Genomic DNA, 17517 nt, shown 5'->3' on the forward strand with positions numbered 1-17517 from the left:
GATGGACGGAGCATCTGAACCAATCAAACACTCACACCCAGTCAACAGATCTGGGTTTTATCCATCAACGTTCTTTAGCCCACTCTGCCACCCCAGTTCAAACATGGCCATATGCAAATCAGTCTGACCCTGTGCCTCATGGGAACAGTCCAGCCCGAACTGCCAAGCCATGCCTTCCCTGGACCGGAAACAAGCTTCCTAGGACCGGTTTCTGGCATTACAGCCGTCTTCAGCCAGGCTTGCTTGAATTCAGTGGCAAAGTGAGCAAGGGACTCACGTCCGAGCATACCCTGCGAACTTATGGCGAACAAAGCGGTACAAAAGGGGGTGGTGATGGCGGAGATTCTGAACCAATCAAACAGGCATGGCTTGGCAGTTTGGGCTGGACTGTTCCCATGAGGCACAGGGTCAGACTGATTTGCATATGGCCATGTCTGCACTGGGGTGGCAGAGTGGGCTAAAGAACGGTGATGGAATAAACCCAGATATGTTGACTGGGTGCGAGTGTTTGATTGGTTCAGATGCTCCGTCCATCACCACCCCCTTTTGTACCACGACATTCATATCTTAGCATAGATCGCCGCCTAGTGTTGGGTCTCGATGTTTGCACCTTGTTGTCTTGGAAGAGTCTTCGAAGTATCACGAGATAGGTGACTCCACCCCTGGACTACAGTGCGCATGGGCATCTTCTCCATCTTCAGATTGTCTTTCGCCATTGTGGCAAAGATGGAGTATAGTAAAGTAAGAGATGACCATGTAAACGTATGTAAAGAAGATAACCATGCAGCTGTGACAGGCACCGTGGAGGAGGGTGGGCGATATGAATGTCAGCAGCCCTACATGCCAAGAACAGATGCATACTGGTAAGTAGCATTTGCCGTTCGAGGTACGAGGGCTGCTGAATTAATATCTTAGCATAGACTGTATAGTAGTTTCTCCTCTAGGGGTGGTCGCCTGTATCAGCTGCAGTGGTTTGAAACAGACTTCTAAGGACAGCCTGGCCCACAGCAGCTTGCTGCTTAGCTTGCACGTCAACACAGTAGTGTTTAGTGAAAGTGTGTATGGTGGACCATGTAGCTGCCCTACATATGTCTTCTAAGGAAATATTTCCTAGGAAAGCCAAGGATGCCTCCATTTTACGCGTTGAGTGGGCTTTTGGGGGGACTGTTAAAGTGTGCTTTTCCTTTTGATAGCATATTTGAATGCATTTAACTATCCATCTGGCTATTCCTGTCTTGGAAATGGGATTACCCTTATGTTGTGGTGAAAATGCGACAAATAGTTGCTTTGTCTTTCTGAATGATTTTGTTTTGTCAACGTAATATAACAGAGCTCTTTTAATGTCTAGTGTGTGCAGAGCTCTTTCAGCCACGGATTGCGGATTTTGAAAGAAAACTGGCAATTCTATAGACTGATTGATGTGGAAAGTGGATATAACTTTTGGCATAATTTTTGGGTTTGTACGAAGCACTACCTTATTGTTGTGTATTTGCATGAAAGGTTCCTGAATGGTTAGTGCCTGTAGCTCACTCACTCGCCTGAGGGAGGTAATAGCAATTAAAAATGCCACCTTCCATGTTTAGAATTGTAGTTCACATGAATGAGTGGTTCGAAGGGTGGTCCCATGAGTCTGGTAAGTACTATGTTTAAGTTCCAGACTGGAGAAGGTGGATGCTTTGGAGGGATAATTCTTTTAAGTCCCTCCATAAAAGCTTTGATAGGTGGGATTCTGAATAGGGACACGTGTGGTCTGTTTTGAAGATATGCTGCTATAGCAGTGAGGTGTAGCCTTATAGATGAGTATGCTAGGTTACATCTTTGAAGATGTAGCAAGTAAAAGATTAAATTTTTGATGGAGGCATCCAATGGATTGATTTGGTTATTATTACAATAAATAACAAATCTTTTCAATTTAGCTGCGTAACATGCTCTGGTAGTGGGACGCCTTGCTTCTTTGATAATGTTCATACAATCATCTGGAGGCAAGTTAAGATATCTGAACTCTAAGACTTCAGGAGCCAGATCGCTAGGTTCATCTGATTGGGATCTGGGTGCCTGATTTCTCCATGGTTCTGCGATAGCAGTTGTGGCGAGAGAGACAGTCTTTGGTGAGGAACTACTGAGAGTTCTAGGAGAGTTGTGTACCATGGCTGTCTTGCCCATGTAGGAGCAACCAGGATCATTGTGAGTGACTGTTGCTTTAGCTTGCGTGCCACTAATGGAATCATTGGGGTTGGTGGAAAAGCGTACGCAAATCTGCCTGGCCAGTTCATCCATATCGCATTGCCTTGTGACAACAGGTGTGGGAGCCTGGCGGCAAAGGACGGGCATTTTGAGTTTTCGTTTGTGTAAACAGATCTATGTCTGGATGTCCCCACTTTTGGAAGAATGATTGGAGAACTTGAGGATGAATCTCCCATTCGTGTATTTGCTGACTGTGTCGGCTTAGTAGGTCTGCTATCTGGTTGTCTATCCCTGGGAGGTGTTCTGCCAGGAGATACATGTTCTGAGGAATTGCCTACTTCCATATGCTCTGTGCTAGGTGAGATAGTTGCAGAGAGAGTGTGCCTCTCTGTTTTTGGATGTAGTACATGGCTGTCATGTTGTCCGTCCGGATTAAGACAGTCTTTTTGCACAAGTATTTCTGAAAAGCACTCATTGCTAGGAATACTGCTAGTAACTTTAAATGGTTTATATGTAGTGTCTTTTGTTTGACTGTCCAGAGACCTTGGACTGTATATTGAAGGAGATGGGCTCCCCAACCGGTCAGTGATGCGTCCGCTGTTAATACTACCTGTGGAAACTGCTCTTGGAACAGTCTCCCCTTGGAAAGGTTTTGTGGGTTCCACCAATGCAGAGAGCGGTAAGTGTGACTGTCTACCAACACTAGGTCTTTCAGTTGTCCTTGAGCTTGGTTCCACTGGCGTGCTAGGCATTCTTGTAAGGGACGCATTTGAAGCAGAGTATGAGGGACGATGAATATGCAGGAGGCCATCATACCTATGAGCTGCATGAACACTCGAGCTGGCAGGGAGTGTTGTGGCTGAAATTTTTGAATGAGAGATTGTATGCTGGCTATCCTGGCAGGGTTTGGATATGCCTTTGCTACTGAGGTGTCTATTGTTGCTCCCAGATATTGCTGTATGTGGGAGGGTTGCAGATGTGATTGTGGGTAATTTATTGAAAATCCTAGATTGTGCAGTAGCTGGATTGTCTGAGAGTTATGGCTGGCACACTGTACGTACAAGTTGGCTTTTATGAGCCAATCGTCGAGGTAGGGGAACACATGGATGGGTTGCCTTCTGAGGTGTGCTGCCACTACTGGTAGGCATTTTGTAAACACCCTTGGTGCTGTGGTTACCCCGAAGGGGAGGACTTTGAATTGATAGTGCTGACCTATTATGAACCTGAGGTATTTCCTGTGAGCTGGATTTATGGGTATGTGAAAGTTTGCATCCTTGAGGTCTAATGTTGCGAGGAAGTCGTTTTGCTGGAGTAGTGGGAGTACCTGTTGTAGAGTGATCATATGAAAATGATCGGAGTGAATATATTGGTTCAGAAGTCTGAGGTCCAATATTGGTCTGAGGGAGCCGTCTTTTATGGTAATGAGGAAGTATAGAGAGTATACCCCTGTCCCTTGATGTCGTAATAGGACTGGCTCTATGGCACCTTTTTCTAGCATGGATTTCACCTCCTGTTGTAAGAGCGTGATGTGTTCTTTGGACATTGGACGGTGCTTGGGTGGTATGTTGGGTGGAGTAGAAGTGAGTTCCAGGCAGTAACCATACTGGATAATTTGTCTCACCCACCTGTCTGTAGTAATGGCATTCCAGACTGGTAGGAATTGGTTAGTCTTCCTCCGACTGGTGTTAAGTGGTCTGGAGGGAGTGTGAGAAAGTCGCTGTTTAGTGGCGGTGGAGGCTCGGGTGTTATTACCACGTTCTCTGCCCTTGTTATCGTTTCCTCTAGAACCTCCTCTATTGGAGCCTCTATTAAAGGTGCCTTGTGTAGTGCTTTTGAATGATGAAGATGTTTGTGATGTGTTGCCTCTGCCTGAGCCTCGAAAGGATGAGTGACGAAAAGAGCTCCTGGACTGTTGAAATTGAAGTGCACCCAGGCGGTGGAGGCTCGGGTGTTATTATTACCGCGTTCTCTGCCCTTGTTATCGTTTCCTCTAGAACCTCCTCTATTGGAGCCTCTATTAAAGGTGCCTTGTGTAGTGCTTTTGAATGATGAAGATGTTTGTGATGTGTTGCCTCTGCCTGAGCCTCGAAAGGATGAGTGACGAAAAGAGCTCCTGGACTGTTGAAATTGAAGTGCACCCATGAACTTAGCAGTGTCAGTATCTTTTTTTCATCTTTTTTAAGATGGTATCCACCGCAGGGCCAAATAAGAAATCTTGGTTAATGGGTTGATGGAGTATGGTAGATTGTACTTCATTTTTAAAACCTGAAATGCAAAGCCAGGCATGCCGGCGTAGCAGTACACTAGTGTTGACAGACTTAGCGGCTGTATCAGCTACGTCAAGGGCGCATTTTATGGATGCGTTAGTGATGAATGTCCCTTCTTGTATTAGGCCGTTTGCTTTTACTTTATAGGGTTCTGGTAGGTGTTGTAATAATCCCTCCAGTTCGTCATAATGTGCTCTGTCATAGCGTGCTAGGAGAGCTTGTGTATTGGCAATCCGCCAGGTATTTGCTGCCTGAGAGGTCACTCTTTTCCCTGATGCTTCTAAACTTTTTGACTCCTTGTCCGGAGGGGGAGCATCACCCGTTGTTTGTGAGTTTGCTCTTTTCCTTGCGTTAGACACAAGTAGGGAGTCCAGTGGTAGCTGAGACCTGATATAAGAGGGGTCTGTAGGGGCCGGTTTATATATTTTTTCAATCCTAGGATTGAAGACACGCGCCCTGGCTGGGTCTTTAAAGATGTCTGGTGCGTGCTTTAGTACCCCTATTAGCATAGGGAGTATATGTACACTCTTCTCTGATGTTGGGAAGGTGTTAAATAGGAAATCCTCCTCTATAGGGTCAGTGTGCATGTGTACACCATGATACTGGGCTGCTCTGTCCACTAGTTGGTTAAAAGCGACAGTGTCATCAGTAGGGGACAGCTTTGTGGGGTATGTAGTGGGATCGGGTATGGGTTGTGTATAATCTGTGTCATCAGGATCATTGTGGTCACTCCATGTGTCATCTGGGTTCCCTGGATCGTCAGGTGGTATAAAGTCATCCTGAGGATCTTCCCCCATGTCTTCTTCCTGATCATAATCTATAAGTGAAGGAGAATATGGAACGTAAGGCATGTTGGGAGTGAAAGGAGGAGATGTGTAAGGTCTTGAAGGGGATGTGCCAAGGTCCCTTTTCTTAGGAGGAACAGGAGAAGGGGCTTCAGTGTCCAGTCTTCTTTTCTTTTTATTGTAGACTATATGTCCTGTCTCAGGGTCTATGTATAGTCTTTGTTGTGGATCTGGGTGAGAGAGTTCTTCCTCCTCTGTCCGTGGCTGTGGTGCCGAAGATTTTGCCTTTTTCGGCTGAACTGATTTTTTCGTGTCGAGTGTCTCTTTAGGCTGGATGTCTTTATGATGTGAACCCTTCTTTGTCTCGGCGGCCTTTTGTTCAGCTCGGCGGCATTTTTGGCTCGACGGGCCTTTTCAGCTCGACGGGCCTTTTCGGCTCGACTGCTTTCTTTGGCTCTAAGGTCTTTTTGGGCTCGACTGCTTTCTTCGGCTCTACGGCAGTGTTCGGGTCAAAGACCTTTTTGGGTTGACTGGCTTTACTAGGTCCCGGGGTGTTGTCTTCGGAGCCGAGCCGGAAGGCGGGGCTTCTGAAGCAGTGTTTCGGTCGCGGCTAAGGCTTTTAGGCGATGCTTTGACCGAAGCCTTGTGTGGAGGTGGAGGCGGGGTAGGGGCTTTGGTACTCACTGTTTGCCCCGGTGTGATCTGGTCATCGGAGTCCGACTGGTCCTCTACGGTGACTATTTCGAGATCTTCAGAGCCCTCTGCCTCTGGGAGTTCATGTTCGTCGTCGAAAATGTTTTCCGGTTCTGGTGCCTGCCGCTGCATTTCTAGTCGAGCAGCTCTTTGGTTCCGGATAGTCTTTTTGGACCGGAACAGAGCACAAGGTGGACAGTGTTCTTCGTTGTGCTCCAGAGATAGGCACTTGTTGCATACTCTATGTTTGTCGCTGTGTGGAAATTTGGCTCCACAATCTGGGCATTTTTTAAACTGGATCCTTTCCATCAGCAGGAGGTCCACGTGGTGTCGAAAAAGCCCAACGGCCCGCGTGACGACCGGAGAGAAATGGAAGTTTTGTCGAGTCGAGGGATACCAAGCGGAAACAATACCATCGAATGTAGAAGGTTTTAGCGTTAGAAAGTTGGAAAACTTCGGTTCCGAAGTTGGAGCTGTCGAAGTGCATCCGAACCCAATGGCGGAAAAAAAAAACAATCTGAAGATGGAGAAGATGCCCATGTGCACTGTAGTCCAGGGGAGGAGTCACCTATCTCGTGATACTTCGAAGACTCTTCCAAGACAACAAGGTGCAAACATCCGGACCCAACACTAGGCGGCAATCTATGCTAAGATATGAATTCAGCATCCCACATGCCTCGAACATACATTGTATAACAAAATCCACTGTTGAAATTCTCTGTCATGAAGTCAAAAAGTTGTTTGACAAAGTTGACTGGAACTATCTGTTCAAAGCATTGGGTAAATCATGTCTAAGAACTAATCTGACAACACTACATAAAGGCTAGTTTTGTATATCCTTGTGCAAAAATTAAAATCAGTGGCTCGCTATCAATATCAGACTCATGGCACCAGATAAGGCTGTTCAGCCTCTCATACTTTTAGCCACTTCATTGGGTGCTCTAATGCCAAAGCTCAATGCTGCAGAAGACATTAGCAGGATAGTAATTAGATCCAGTCATTACAAGCTGGTATCACTTGCTGGTTACCACTCAGGCTTACTGCCCAACATGGACAAATCTCTACTGGACCTACTTAGTTTATTGGATGAGGACTAATATACATGGGTTTAAGATTATGTGAAGTCAGTCACACTGTATTTAAGGAAATAAAAAGCTTGCTCACTACTTTTCCAGCATCTTGGTCTGCTTTGGACGAATGGTCCAATAAAATACTTTAGCACTACCTTCACAAAAGATGTTTTTATTATTTTCCATTAACAATCACAACAATCAAGCCGTTAGAAAAGCGTGCAATACAAAGTACATAAACAATGCAGATAGGAAATAATTTGAATACCTACCGTCCAATCAGTTTCTTGAACACTGATTATAAAATCTTTATGAAGATCTGGGCACTGGGATTGACTCCCGCAGCTAAGGAAGTGATTCATGGGGATCGGGTCGAACGATGTCAATCAATACCCGCTTTTTGATTCAAGCTCTTGATTTTTTTTAATATGAATAGGAGGACTCCTGCTTGTATCATGATGGTAGACGCAGAAAAAGCCTTTGATTTTTGGGATTCCTTATTTTATGATTTTTTTACATTTGGTTTTCCACCATTTGTAATAACTACGATTAAAAATATTTATCAGGGGTCACAGGCTCAGATTATAATTAACGGGGATCAAGCAGGGCCAATAAAGATAAGTCGTGGAACTAGGCAAGGTCCCTTATCACCTCTTTTGTTCACTTTTTTTATCGAACCCCTTGCAATCAGAAAACGCACCAACAGGAATATTAGAGCCCCTATTGAAGGGATGGCAAAACTAAAACTTTTTGCAGATGACGATATTTTATATTTAGATCCAGAAAAATAAAAAATTACAGTCAACATTGGTGGAATTCCGGAAATTTGAACAAATAGGAGGTTAGAAAATAAACCCTTCTAAAACAGAAATTTTAATGTTAAATTCTGGGTTGGCATGTCTTCCAGAAGAATTAAAACATCAAGCAAGGAAAACTGATCCTATCAGATATTTGGGGATATACGTTACAGCTCATTATAGGGATTTGTTTAAGAATAATTATGAAGCAACCAGCATTAAGATTCAAAATCTCCTGAATAAATGGTCTACTCTTCCTTTGACCAGGATATTTGTAAACAAAAAAATCAAGAGAGGTAAAATAGACATCTTAATTAATGCCACTCGTCCTATCAAAGTCAAAACCAACGATAGTTTTTTTAAAGGAATTTATGTTATGATTAGATCTTTTGTGTGGAATAAAAAGAGTGCTAGAGTGAAGCTCCCAATTCTGCAATTAGATACCCAGCTGGGTGGGCTGGCACTCCCGAATATTTGTTTATATTATGAAGCATCACTATTTGATTATGTAGCATGCTTGCTGTCTAAACCTGATCAGGCTGATAATTTTTTCATCAGCAAGATGATCCAAGAGGCCAGAACTCAACTCCCTACTTTTTTAAAGACTTCGAAATTTCCAAAAAGAACTCGATATAAGACACGAGTAGAGTTTTCAAATTGTTTGCGTAGTCTTCAAACAAAAGGATTTCTCAGTTTTTTTCTCGTTAAAATTAACCGAGTGTCGAGATTTAGGTTTCTATATTCATTCTGCTCAACTGAAAAAATGGAATGACTCTGGTTTAGGAGTTCTGAGTCAATTAGGTATTCAGGGCAGGCTGATTACCTGGGAGGAAGCTCAGGCTAGATGCCTGGGTCCTAATAAACTTTCTTTTTTTGAATTCATCCAAATTATTAATTTTTAAAAAAAAGTATAATCTTATTTTCAACATCCCTCCTGGCAAAATTGCTTCTGCACTATATGTTGCGAGATTAACTGGAGTGGGCAATTGGTACCGTTTACTGAACCATCAGGATGAATCTCCCTTGGTACTAAAGATTTGGAGAAAGTCTAAGCTCATACACAATGTGCTTTTTCTGATCAGGAATGGCAAAGGATCTCATCTTTAGGTAATAAGGCTCTGAGAGCTGCTAATTATAAAAGAATGGCATTTTTTGCCAATTGAATGGTATACTACACTCCAGAAGCACTAAATAAAATGTATCCAGAGGTGCTTAATAGTTGCTTTCGCTGTGGTACTTCAGCAGCAGGGGGTGGTGACATTTTTTTCTCCTGCTAAAGTTACACGTTTTTTATGAACAAATATTTGTATATTTTAGTGGCGCGATTAGGAAAACGCATACAATTTCTGCAGAAGCAACCATGTTTGGTATAGGTATCAAGGAGGGGATACTTTCTGAATCTCAGGGACGTTTTCTTGCTATCGCTATGTTAGTTGCTCGTTCGTTGATCTTACAAAACTGGAGATCAGTGACAATACCTTCGTTTGAGAAATGGATGAGTAAAATGAAACGTACAAAATGCTTTGAAGAAGCTTATGCTAAGCGGGTAGGGGCAACAAAGACATTTTTGAGGGTCTGGGATCATTTTGCTGACTTAATTTTTTTTGGTTTTGTTTATCTTATGTGTTTAATTAGGATGGGATTCGCTTAAAGTGTAAAAAGTATTTTCTTGTTTCTCTTATGATGTGTAAATAATAAATGTTTCCTTTTGGCTCTGCTCAATAAAAAAACGAAAAAAACCAAACAATGCAGATAGGAACACAGTCAGGAGGAGTTATAAACAAACAAACAAGAACATGTGAATGAGGCATAATGACGTGTGGGGTGGAGGAGTTGCTCAAACAAACATAGGAGAAATGATAAACAAACCGATAACCTTCACAAAAGAATTGAAGATAACTATCTTCCTCAGTGTGCTAGACACTTTAAAGACCTACTGTAATGGGGCCGACTAGAAATGTGGGTTTTATGCAATAGTTTGCTCGAAAATTAACTTCCGCCCTAGAATTCTTCACGCATAGCAGTCATTTCCATTCTAGATTCCATGGGCTACTCCAAAAACACAGGTCTCAGAAACTGAAGTCATTTCAGTGGAACAGGAAGAGGCTACAGGACAAAAGATCAACAATCTATTGGGCAATTGGGGGCAGTAGATAAGGCTTTCTTCCCTCACATGGAATTCTACAAAACTAGCAGCAAGGACTCACCCAGCCCAGCCCTGGAGTGGTCTACCTTAATCACAACTAAACTGCAGTCTAAGCCAAAACTAGAGTGCTCCAATTTCCGCATTTAATATATGCTCTGGCTCCCTCAACTATAATAAACAGCTGGCGTATGCTCTGAACAGGACATGGGTCCTTATAGATAATGGACACTTGATTCCCAGGTCAAGAGAAGTTTTAATCTCCCTTCTCTGTTAACAATATGCAGCATATAACTCACACTTTCTTGCGGTTGGGGCACATTCTTCTAGTTCTTAGCGGTTTATATATCAAGGGTGAAATAATAAGGGACGAGTACCACATGATCATCTTTTTCACACAACACCCTCATCAATTTCAGCTAAGTAACTTTACATTAACCCTACCAATTATTGACAGTGCTTCAGGAGACCTTGTTTCATGGAAGAGCTCTTTAGCATGTGATCACTAAATAAGGAGTTTGTCATGTAAGGGGTTGTTCTCAATAGTATCAACCAATATTCACACATATAAAGAACATTGGAAGACCAGATGGATCAGTCCCTTGCAGACGATACCAGGTTTATCATTTGAAAATGAGCATCGAGCGCATCCATGTATGTAACATACTAAAGGGAATGACATTTTTTTTTTCAAATGTGCGGATACATGGCTCTCTAACAATTAAAAACAGTGCATCGATCAGTGTTCGGAGGCGTGATCAACAAGGCATGATTCCACACATGTGGTGGTCCTATCCATAAATCAAAAAAGTTTGGCGAGGTAAAATGAAGGTCAAGATGAATATCCACTGCTGTCATCCAAGAGCTGTCTGGCGACACTTATGCTTCAGATTCCACCACCTTTATTGCAGACTAAGGTGCAGCACTTTAATGCAATTCACTACCCATCTCAAATAGTTTGTGACAAGCTACCACAATATGAAAAAGTTAAAGACTCCATCCAAACTTTCGTTAATAGTGAACTGCATGGAAGAAGACCAGAGCAACATCAATCTGAGACGACGACAAACAAGAAAATACAGATCTTATAGATGTATCCTTGGCCTTGACCCTATACTTTGATGCATATCTCAATATTTGATTCAATTTGCTATGTGACTATATTCAGAACAATATTTTGAAATGTCAAACAGTCATTTAGCCTACCTTTCTCCTCGTCTCTCCACTTTCTATTCTTTCCAGCTAATTCTCCTCATCTTCAGGTTTCATACTGTAGAATATATGTTGCAATAAAATCTGTAAAATAAAGCAGAAAAAATAAAAATCTACTTTAGGCAGAATATTTTTAGCATGGGTCGGAGGAGAAAACTAATGGAAGAAAATAGTCTGCAGATAACTTCACACCAAACTTGCAGGGCTATAAATATTATAAAGCCGGAAAAGTACACAACGCATCTCAAGAGGATACACAAATGACTGCCCTTTTCCTTCATGCCTGTTCCCAGTTCAATCCCATCCTACCCTTTCATGACTTAGTTACTCCACTAACTGGCCCAAAGTCTATTTAGTAGCATTCTGACATCCATTCTTCTAAATCAGACAGTGCACTCTGGGATTGCTGGATGTTACACATAGAAGTAAGTCGTCACAGGGTGGGGGTAATCTTGGTAGCTCATTGGCTAATGACAGCTCCATACCCCATGGACACTTTCTGGCCATAAATATGGCACCTCTGGCACCCTCAACCTCAGATCATGCCAGAACTGGAAAGAGGACGAAAGACAGACTGCCCTGCTGACTCCTGGACCTGGCAAGAGAGGCTGCACCCTCTGTTGGACTGCACCTTCTGCACCTTTGGCTAGTGAAGAGAGGACTGTGCATGTGGCTCCTGGCTCAAGAGAAAGTTGCTCCTAAGAAACATATCAAAGAAGTGACTCCAATGGTCAGTCAATTGACCCACAGGAACCAGTTCCATGGCCATCAAAGCTGAAGAAGCCTTATCCAACAAGTTGGTAGCCACATTCTTGGAGGACTTGTCAGCTGCATTTAGGCATCTTAAGAACGATCCTCTCCAGAAAAAAGTTGCACTTGAGTCTCCTGGACCCAAGAGTGTCGTCCGGGTTGGTCACACCCAAGGGACACAAGACCCCACCAGAGGATACCACTGGACACCGCTGTATACGTAAACCACTAGCATCTGGATTTTTACTAGCTTAAATAAGACTTCGAGGGATTACAACGTGTGAGGCTTAAGTCTCCCCACCTCCTCTGTGGATCAAGGAATAACTGCAAGGACACCCCTGTTGACTTCAGAGCACCCTCAGCATTCTGCACCCCAAGCATGATGACCAGTGCATTAAAGTCAATAGGTGTTTTGATGTAAAGCGTGGAACTAGACTTGAGACTGCTTTGGCGACCAGGTAATGGTCCAAATACCCCTAAGTGGCCCCTTCTGACCTTCTTCCTGTCGGATATGGTCACTCCACTTGGGCGAGAGTAGTCAAACACAACTCTCTCTAAACTTTGTGGTTACCAATGCTTGTTTGTGGTTTGGACAAAAATTTCTCTCTCCCAACCCCTCCAGTGGATTCTACTCATCTTCATACTACAAATTCATAGAAATATAATCCATTTTTTATAAATTGCTGTTGGATATTTTTGTGTTGTGTGGCTTTATATCGTTTTTTGGTTCTTCTAAATGCTTTAGACAATTTACTTTGTTTAAGCCTAGCCACAGTTACCTAGGGTTGAGATAAAGGTTTTTGCAAACGAGTCGGATAGGACTCAAGACAGTATTTTGAGCATATTACATGGTGAGGTCGCACAACCATACCATATAACACCATAAACCTCACAATATCCTACAATAACATATGGAGGCATCTGTAGACTTGGTGTGCCTCCCTCTCAGAGCGCGATACCCTACTTACTGCTTAACCTCAGTGTTCTCACGGTCAACACCTGCTCCTGGTTCCCACTCCAAAACGGAGCATTTTCAGCAGTCTGGTTTTTATATGGGTGGAGATGTATTAGTTGTTGACTTGAACAGGTACTCAATTCCTATGTTCATTAACACGCAACTTTACCAGTATTAGTTGTCATCTCTACATACCGAGATACACATATACAGGGATAAAGATACAATTTTGCATGTTGCAGTTTGTAGGACTTCATTGTTCCCGTGGTGTTTCAAGACCAAGGCCTAATTCTTTAGTTTGTCCACTAAGATGGCAAGCATTGCAATTTCTACACGCAAAAAGGCCTTTAATCTCAGAAGTCCCCAGATCCTAGTCGGAGATCCTGTAGGCTTACTGTTGATAGGGTGAGTATGTACAAGTCAGTCCGTCAAATTTTCAACCTTTTGAAAGCAAAAATTGGTTTCCTTTTAGTCAACTCTCCTTGTACTGAAGATGTGGCAATTTCTAAAGATGATCTTTTTAATCCTATTTGATATTGGGGAGAAAGCGGTCACACAGATGAGTCCTTCTTGGGTGGTTCTGTGTGTGGGTTCCAGTAGAGCTTTAGGTTTGTGAGTTCTTGGACTTTTCACAGCTTTTGGCATAACCCTTTTAGGTTATATGCCATCTTGTATTTTGCTTGCTAGGGGTGATGAATTCTAATCCTTGATCTCAATGCAATTTCATAGTAAACAAAGGAACTGTCCAAAAGGAAGGCTCCTGTAATGGCCAGGATGAGGACTATCAAACCTTAATAGGCTGTTATGACAAGTAGGTTTTGGTAGTCATTCTTCCTCTAATAATTGTGATCTCCAGATCCAAAAAAAGAGATCTGTTCTGTTGATACTGTAGATTTAAATTTCACATAAGTGTCTAGACAGTTGATCCATGTTACAAATTAGTATACCGGTTCCACTTCGCCTTGCCATATTATCAGGATATTGTCTATGTATATCAGCTGCAATGAGATGCAATCTTTGTACGAGTTGTCATCAGTGTATATGCATTTTTTCTCACAATGGTGCATGTATTCGCTACTAGGCTTGGGACGAAAGTGCTTCCCGCAGACATGCCCTGTAATTAGAGGTAGAAAGTGTTCTGAAATTAGGGGGAAAAACATTTTTAGTGCTATGTAGGAGCTAGCCATTACAAAGCTGACCAGTGTAATATACTCCCAAGTGGTGTTTCATCTTGAGAAATACTACTGTATATTGCCTCTATGTCCAATGTTATAATCATTCTTGTGTTCTTCTGTTAATTGATAGTTTTGATAAAGTGGAGGACGTCCTTCATGTCTTTCAGGGATTAAATCGTAAATGCAACCAAAGGTTTCATGAAAAAAAAAAAATCACTTGTCATTCAACAGTGACAGGCAATCTGTTCTGTAGGCGTCTGTATTGAGAATGAATCTCTCCACCCTTATCAGCTTGTATTAGGATCGTTTCATCATCGGAAAGTGAAGCGAGTGCTCGCTGTTCATCTTTTGTCATATTGTTGAAGATATAGCATGGATGCGTCAAATTAACCTCTTTTAGGACAACTTGTCACCGCTACTGACGGATCATAGGTTGATGGGATGTGTAATTGTCTTCTGGTGTTTTAGTCTTATCATTGAAGAAGGCAAAAAGCCTGATCTCTCAAAAGAATTCTGATGAGAGGCCCACTGGACATTACACTGCCTGCCTAGTGTGGAGTAGAATCTAATGATGAAGCATGCCACCTATGTGGGTGAGGGCTGTTGCATCATGATATAAATATCCTCAGCAGCAATAGAACATATACAAAACACAGTGATCAAATTACTCAGTGGAATTTTTCAGAATGACAAATTTGGTTCCAGGATTTTGTACTGGGAGTAGGACATGTGATGGACTAGATCAACCACCCATCTCCTCTTTTTGTTAAAGACTCCACAAGAGTAACAGATCACCTAACCTTAATGCCACCCAAATCTCACTCTGGTGGTAGAAGTATACTGCTCCTGCAAACAACACTGGTGATGGGTACACAAAATGTAGACTCTGCCTAACCTAATCTAGGTTTCAAGCCAGTGGAAGAGAATTCTGGAAGTTCCTGTTTGAATCAGCTCACCTTGGGTAAGGGTACCACACTAACGGGAAGTGTGGTTGAGAGGGGAAATCAAGAAACCTATATACGATGAAAACGGCAGGTCCTGGAATGCTCAATTAGGAAGATCACTCGAACACTCTCCAACCAGTGAAGACAGAGGCTGGAATTAGTAGACCTGTAGAATTCAGGCAAGACTTGCCTTACCCCAAGAAAAAGATTTTACCTTCTGCGAGGCAATCAATAACAAAAAAGGTATCCGGACCAGAGGTGGCTTAACTTGAAATAAATGTTCGATTTGTGGTATGATTCTATAATAGGTCTTCCTTCATCTATTTCCACAAGTGAAAAGATTCCGATAAATTGTGCGGCAATTACAACATAGTTATAGGCTTATGAAGTACTCTAAAACAATGCATCGAAATGAGAATTACACCGAAACTAAAATAAACTGGGAAATGTAAGATCTTTTGGATTGGGATCACAGCATAACATTCAAGATTTAGTAGAGCATATTAACAGTTTATAGCTGGGTGATGTCAGATTTATTTAACGTTATCCAATAAAGCTGAATATGCATTATTGAAATGAGCCAAATGTCATACAAAACAAATTACAAAATAATAACAAAAATACTAAATGCTAAATAAAACACAATACTAATGTCACAGGATGCAAGTGAGACATTTAGGAGTCCAAAAGAATTAGAACTAGAAAAACATATCTTCTGCTTAAAGTTATATACAGCACATAATCCACTCTCAAAAACAAAAATACCTGAATGTCGTCTAGTAACTCAAAGTTCCTGAGTCAAGAGCAGAGAACACGGAGGAACTGAATTCCCAAGATTAGGTTTTGTATATGATCCAAATATTGAAGAACAAGGAAGCAGGACCAGATCGTCCTTCAGGTATCTACAACTAAAAAGTGCAAGTTTTCCTTATGCTACTAATCAACAACTTTAACTGTTCCACCTGAACCAGGAGAATTCAATGACAACGTCCAAAGGCACCACAAAAGTGATCCCTACAATCAGGAAAATGTGACAAAGCAGTTCATACAGTCCACCGGAACTCATTAATTACACATATTTTGGGTAAAAGTACAGTGATTGTATACATACTTTTTGGCAGCTGATCAGGCGGGATTTATTCACGACCACGAAGTCTTTAATACTGCTAGACATAACACGTATGTTATTCACAAAGCTAGGGGAAGGGAAAAAGAATGTCTGAAGCACAAAAGCATTTGGGAGTATGTAAAGCAGTACTCCAGTAACACTATTTCGTGTACAATAAAACGCCATTCACAAAATTACAGTCGGGGATGTTCACCTCCCCTATCATGTCTGTATGGCTAACTCTGCCCTGGTGGCAGAGATCTCCACACACATTGGACAGTGGTTGGAAAATGGAATAATTACTACAAAAATGGGCTGGACTAAGAAATGTATGGGGTTGGGTTAGGCAAGGACATGCTAATTCAAAACAGACACCCACACAAAAGTAAGAAAACTGCTATTCACAAAATCTATTTCTAATGCCAATACAACCAAAATAGTGGTAAGATGGACTTAAAGACACTATACCAATGCCATAAAAGCTGTGACAGACTCATGCAAAAAGCTATTTGCAACAGTAAATAAGCTCACCTGCCCTCCGATCAATGCTATCATGAGTGCCAGCTAAACTTTCTGTAATTCCTTGGCAACATTTGTTCAAGACAAGTTCAAGGTTGTGTACCACGACCTATCTAGTAACCAATCCCCGAGTCAGGCACCACCCAGAAATGTAGGGTTGGATTACCCTCAGACAGGACACACCACGGTGAGAGCCAAAATGATCGAGGTTTCACCTAACTTCTCTTCCTTCCCAACCCTCACAGTTAGCCAAGTTATGAACCAACTGGCTAAAACTAAATCATGCTCTCCCCTTGATCCCTGTCCTTCCAGGATTTTTCACAAGGCTCCTGAAAAGTTAGCGCCTCACTTGCTGACCATTATTAACCTTATGTTTAACTCTGAATGCTTCCCTTCCAACTGGAAAAATGGCATCAGTGCTTCGGTTATCAAAAAAATAATTATTGTTAACACTGATCCCAACAACTACAGGCCTATATCGAGATTGCCTTTCCCCATCAAAATAGTTAAAAAGGCTATGAACAGGAAAATGAACTCCTTTTTAGAGACATATGGACACCTTGACCCAACTCAGTTCGGCTTTAGAAGCCATCAGAGCACAAAACTCGCCTTAATCACTGCTGCAGAACAGGTCAGGCAAACAGTAGATGCAGCAGGCAATGCCTTAGTGCTTTTAAATCTCTCTGCGGCCTTCGATAAGCCAATCACTTCATACTCCTCGATCGACTTGCGACAATCGGGTTTCAGGGTAAAGTACTATTATTGGAATAACTCCTTAGCGACGGAAAACAATTTGTGGCTTAGGAATCCTTCAAATCTTTTACTCTTCCCTGTGGGGTTCCCCAGGGCTCTTTGTTGAGCCCAACGCATTTCAATCTATATGTGTCATCCTTAGCTAAACTGATTATATCTTTT

The 17517-nt window shown here is 42.2% G+C and overlaps 1 protein-coding gene across 1 annotated transcript in view; it reads right to left on the bottom strand.

Annotated features, from left to right (window-relative positions):
- The window catches only part of DENND4C (DENN domain containing 4C), a 1285018-nt gene that overhangs the window by 1133154 nt on the left and 134347 nt on the right, over positions 1-17517 (bottom strand). The window contains exon 2 of the mRNA XM_078675962.1: positions 11146-11235. The gene's annotated coding sequence lies outside the window, so the exon portion shown is untranslated. The remainder of the gene's footprint in view (positions 1-11145; positions 11236-17517) is intronic.

This window comes from Lissotriton helveticus, chromosome 2_1 (genome assembly GCF_964261635.1).
Source record: "Lissotriton helveticus chromosome 2_1, aLisHel1.1, whole genome shotgun sequence".
In the NCBI taxonomy this organism is placed as follows: Eukaryota; Metazoa; Chordata; class Amphibia; order Caudata; family Salamandridae; genus Lissotriton; species Lissotriton helveticus.